The sequence below is a fragment of the Hypanus sabinus genome, chromosome 24 (genome assembly GCF_030144855.1).
Source record: "Hypanus sabinus isolate sHypSab1 chromosome 24, sHypSab1.hap1, whole genome shotgun sequence".
NCBI lineage: Eukaryota > Metazoa > Chordata > Chondrichthyes > Myliobatiformes > Dasyatidae > Hypanus > Hypanus sabinus.
The window spans coordinates 12,907,143-12,913,142 of NC_082729.1; positions in this window are offsets into that span (position 1 = coordinate 12,907,143).

A 6,000-nucleotide genomic window follows, 5' to 3' on the forward strand; every position below is an offset into this window, starting at 1 on the left:
CCATTCGTGACACCGAAAGGGACGCGCAGGAAGTGATAGAGCCGGCCGCCCGCCTCGAAGGCGGTGTAGGGGCGGTCCTCTGGGCAGATGGGGAGCTGGTGATAAGCGGATTTCAGATCTATTGTCGAGTACACCTTATACTGAGCAATCTGGTTGACCATATCCGCGATGCGGGGTAGGGGGTATGCGTCAAGCTGCGTAAACCTATTGATGGTTTGACTATAGTCCACCACCATCCTATTTTTCTGCCCAGTCCGAACAACCTGGGCCCTCCAAGGGCTTGTGCTCGGCTCAATGATCCCCTCCCTGAGCAGCCGCTGCACCTCCGACCGAATGAAGGCCCGGTCCCCCGCGCTGTACCTCCTGCTTTTGGTTGCCACAGGTTTACAGTCGGGGGTCAGGTTGGCGAACAGCGGTGGGGGAGGGATCTTGAGAGTGGAGAGGCTGCAAGTGTCGGTAGCGCAGCTGTTGGCCTGGTTCTGGATGGGATGTGTGTGTCCGTGTGTGTGTGTCGTCAGTAGCGGGGTATGTGAAGAAGTCCCACAAAACTGAGGATTCTTGACAGTGAGTGGTGGGAGGGGCCCGTCGTATACCATAGTCACACTTTCGAGATGGCTCTGGAAGTCCAGCCCCAATAGCACAGGTGCACACAGATTAGGCATGACCAGCAGTTCAAAGTCCCGATATACTGTGCCTTGCACCACCAAAGTCGCTACACAACCCGCCCGGATGTCTGCAGACTGCGACCCAGAGGCCAAATGGAACCTCCGACTGACCGGCCGCGTTGCAAGTCCGCAGCGTTGCACTGTGTCCGGGTGAATAAAACTCCCAGTGCTGCCCGTGTCAAACAGGCATCCAGTCCAATGCCCCTCCACCTGGATGTCCATCATGGACCTTGCAAGCTGGTGTGGGGCGCTTTGGTCGAGAGTCACAGTGGCCAGAGTTGGATCGTCGTCGGGGTACCCGGTCAGCATCGGAGGGTCGGGGGCGGGGCGTGCTGACGTCGACAAAGATGGCCGCTCACATCCGGGGTACCCGGTCAGCATCCGAGGATCGGGGGCGCGGCGTGCTGACGTCGACAAAGATGGCCGCCCACATCCCGGCATGCAAGATTGCGGCCCCCACGTTTCACCCGCAGCGCTGCACTCCGCTCGAGGTTGAGACTTACAGACCTTGGCGAAGTGGCCCCGCTTTCCGCAGCTGGAGCAGGTCGCTTCTCGCGCTGGACAGCGTCGTCGAGGATGTTTCTTTTGGCCACAGAAATAACAAAGCACGAGTTTCTTACGGGCCACAGCCGTGGTCTGGGTCGGGGAGCTCGTGGAATGGCGACTGGCGGCGGCGTTGGCGAATTCGCTCCCGGGAGCCGGCGGTGGCGGGGTCTGAGGCGTCCACGAAACCGGCGGGGAATCGCGCGACTGGACAGCGTCGGCGTTATGCCGCGCAGCTTCTAGAGCGTTGGCCTTCTCTATCGCCGAGCTTAAGGTAAGATCCGAGTTCTCCAGCAGCCGCTGGCGCATGTACACTGACCTCAGTCCCGTCACAAAGGCGTCTCGCACCAGCAGCTCCGCATGCTGTTCTGCCGTGAGCGTCTTGCAGTCACAAGCTCGGACGAGTGTCTGTAGTGCTCGGAGAAACTCAGCGCACGATTCGCCAGGCCGCTGTTGCCGGGTAGCTAAGCGATGTCTTGCGTAGACGGTGTTCACCGGCCGCAGGTACTGTCGTTTGAGGGCGTCCAGTGCCCCTTCGTAGGTCGGCAGGTCCCGGATAAAGGAGTAAACTTTGGAGGAGACCCTCGAGAGTAGGATTCTGTGCATAACGGCGGGTTCAGTCGCACGAAGCTCCGCCAAGTACGATTGGAAGCATGCAAGCCAGTGTTCAAAAGCGAGAGCCGCGTCAGGGTCTTGAGGGTCCAAATCCAACCGGTCCGGACGCAAAACGGGTTCCATGTTTTAAAACTTCCAGTCAATAAAATTGATGCACCATCAATAACTCACAACTGAGACGTAGGCGAGATATCGGCTTTTATTGACTGGAAGAAGGAACCAGGAGTGAGTGTCTATCATACAAGGTCCTGGAGACTGAGGCCGATCTTCAGGCCGCAGGTCTCCTTTATACAGGGGCCTGTGGGAGGAGCCACAGGAGCAGTCAGCAGGGGCGTGTCCCGACAGGCACATAGTTCACCACAGGGAGGCACTGTATGCGTCCTCTACGTTTGCATACAGTAGGTCAATAGTCCTACTTCCCCTGGTGTAACAGTCCACATACTGGGAGAAAGCAGGTAGTGTCGTGTCCAAAGCCACGTGGTTGAAGTCCCCTGTGATTAACACCAGTGCCTCAGGGTGCTGTGTCTGAAGCCTAGCAACAGCGGAGTTGATGACGGCACACGCTACCGTTGCGTCGGCACGCGGCGGGACGTAGACGTTCGCTACAATGACGTTTGCGAATTCTCGCGGCGATCAGCTCAATATCTCTTTCACAAACGGAGATCTTTGTACTCACGTGTCCGGGGTTACACCACCTTGCGTTGGTGTAGACCCCGAGTCCCCCTTCTCCGTCAGATCTTACCGTAGTAATTCCACGTTGATATCGGAGAAGCATTCCTTACTAGTGAGGCTAGCTCATCCAATTTATTCGGCAGCGAGTTTACATTCCCCATAATGACCGAAGGAACAGCGGGCTTGTAACGCCGCTTCATCTCCATCCTCCTGTCCCTGCGCAGCTTTCCAGCCCTGGAGCCGCGGAACTTTCCTTTAATTCCGCTCGGGATCTGGTGCGCAACGCTGACCGGCGCCGTTCTTGGTTTCTCGAATACAACTTTCTCTCCATCACAATACTAAACATAAAGCACTATGACTAAAAACAAACAAAAAAAAATTATCAAGTTCTCGGGAGCAACTGGAAAAGGCTGCCGCTCAGGTCGGCGCCAGTATGTGAGCACCACATTCTGAATTTTGCTTGAAATCCATCTCCAACAAACGGGCTCTCTCTCTCTCTCAGGAGTATTGGTCCTTCCTCCTTGGAGCCATTCATTTACACAAAGCACTTCGTGCAACAGGGACTAACTGGGTACTTGGGGTGGAAGGTGTTGCATCGGGCAGTACTGTACAACGGATTCTTGAGCAGGTTCACTGACACCCCATCCAGCTGTCCTTTCTGTGGACGGGAGGAGTCAGTGTACCACATGTACGTGGAATGTGAGAGGTTGCAGCTGCTCTGAGTTTATCAGGGAGCTGCTGCTCAAGTTCTGGCTGCACTTTAATCTCACGCTCCTCATATATGGGCATCCAGTATGGGAGGGGACAGGGCGTGAGGAGCATCTCCTGGTGGGTTTGGTCCTGGGCCTGGCCTAGATGGCCATCAGGGCACTGCCCAGACCAACTGCCTGTCCCTTTTCTGATGATACATTTGTGACCGTGGAGAGGGAGCACACGGTCGCGGCGGACACATTTGGGGACTTCCGTGAACGGTGCTGCAACCCCCCCCCCCCCCACCCCAGGTACTGACTGTTCTATAGATGGTGGTAACCATGTTTTGAGTATACTTACTGTATTGTAAATATTGATTGTCTGTACCTTGTGTATATGAGTTGTAAACAAACTTTCATAGTTTTGTAAAAAAAAAGGGGGGGAGCTCTTCCAACGGCATTCTTCCCCTCTGTCCTCTACGTGGGCCAACCCACGGAAGGTTGCTGGGCCAGACAACATTCCTGGCAGAGTGCTCAGAGGATGTGCAGATCAGCTAGCAGATGTTCTCACTGACATCTTCAACATCTCCCTGAGCAGCGCCACCGTTCCAACGTGCTTCAAGGCCGCCACCATCGTCCCCGTGCCAAAGAAGTTTTCAGTGTCCTGCCTAAGTGACTACTGTCCCATTACACTCACATCCATCATCATGAAGTGTTTTGAGAGGCTAGTCATGAGGCATATCAAGACCCTGCTGCCCCCCTCACTGGACCCCCTGCAGTTTGTGTACCATCCCAACCGCTCAACAGAAGATGCCATTGCCATCAGCCTCCACCTGGCCCTAACCCACCCGGAAAAAAAGACACGTACGTTCGGAATCTGTTCATAGACTTCAGTTCAGCATTCAACACAATCATCCCTCAGAAACTGATTGGAAAGCTAAGCTGACTGGGCCTGAACACCTCCCTCTGCAAATGGATCCTAGACTTCCTGACTAGGAGACCTGTCAGTCTGGATCAGAAACAGTATCTCCAACACCACCACACTGAGCATAGGGGGCCCCCCAGGGCTGGGTGCTCAGTCCACTGCTGTTCACTCTGCTGACCCACGACTGTGCTGCAACACACAGCTCGAACCATATCATCAAGTTCCCCAATGACACGACTGTGGTGGTTCTCATCAGCAAAAACGATGAGTCAGCTTACAGACAGGAGATGCAGCGGCTAACAGACTGGTGCAGAGCCAACAACCTGTCTCTGAATGTGAACAAAACAAAAGAAATGGTTGTTGACTTCAGGAGGGCAGAGAGCGACCACTCCCCGCTGAACATCGACGGCTCCTTGGTAGAGATAGTCCATCTCCCCCCCCCCCACCACCCATCCTCATCACATTCTACAGGGGTTGTATTGAGAGCGTCCTGAGCAACTGCATCACTGCCTGGTTCAGAAATTGCACCATCTCAGATCGCAAGACCCTGCAGCGGATAGTGAGGTCAGCTGAGAAGATCATCAGGGTCTCTCTTCCCGACATCACGGACATTTACACTACACGCTGCATCTGCAAAGCAAACAACATTATGAAGGACCCCATGCACCCCTCAAACAAACTCTTCTCCCTCCTGCCGTCTGGGAAAAGGCACCGAAGCATTCGGGCTCTCACAACCAGAGTATGTAACAGTTTTTTCCCCCAAGCTATCAGCCTCCTCAATACCCAAAGCCTGGACTGACACCTTACAGCCCTATACGCAGTCCTGGGTAGGTTTGTAGTCTAGTGTAGTTTTTTTCTTCTTTTTTCTCTATGTTGTTTTTTAACGTAGTTCAGTCTAGTTTTTGTACTGTGTCATGTAACACCATGGTCCTGAAAAAAGTTGTCTCATTTGACTATGTACTATACATAGCAGTTATGGTCGAAATGACAATAAAAGTGATTTGATTTGACTTGATTTGAGCTCCTGCCAGATCTGCAAACCAGACCACTGCCTGTCACCAAACTCTTTCCAGCCCACTCTCTTTAGACCTTTCTCACACTCCCACCATCCTGATAGGAATGTACCAAACCATTCTACCAGCAGGAGACACTGCTTTTGCAGAAAACTGCTGAAATGAAATACCTGTAGTATATCGGTATAAATCTTAACCAGCGCATCACACCTACAAGTATATACTTCCTGCTGGATTTCAGCAAAAACAAAATGAAATGTAAATATATGGACTGTACTGCCTGAAGAGGACGATAATGGAAACTACATCAAAAGAGTTATCATGGACAAATGGGCAAGACCGAGCAGATGCATTACAAATGCTCTGTCTGTCTTTTGAATCAACGTCGCAAGTCATTCCAGGACAAGTACTATCCATGTTTCTTTTAATTATCTTTTAAAGATAATGATGTATTACATAGTATTCCTCTGACTCATACATTTTTCTATGAGAAGAAAAATGACAGAATTGCTTTCCTGTGTGTGTTATTACCAACACAAAGCAGAAACAAAGTCAACCAAGGACACATTCCATCATATAGTATTCTGTGGGATAGAACAGACATGGTAGTTCATAACTGGGCATCCATGTAGCACTGTGGACTGCCAAGAGCAGGAGATATTTATAATACTGTGCAAAAGTCTTGGGCATCCTAGGGTTGTGGAACAGGTGGCAGAGAAGGAGTGCCAGGGTGGTGGCACGGGTGCAGACACACCCAGATCTGAGATACTAGGCAAGGTTCTTTAGTTCCAAACAATTGGTTTATTGATCATTATAGAATGTCTCTCTGGTGTTTCCCGCTCCCTCCCTTCTCCCCAACCTTGATTCCCCTTCCCTTT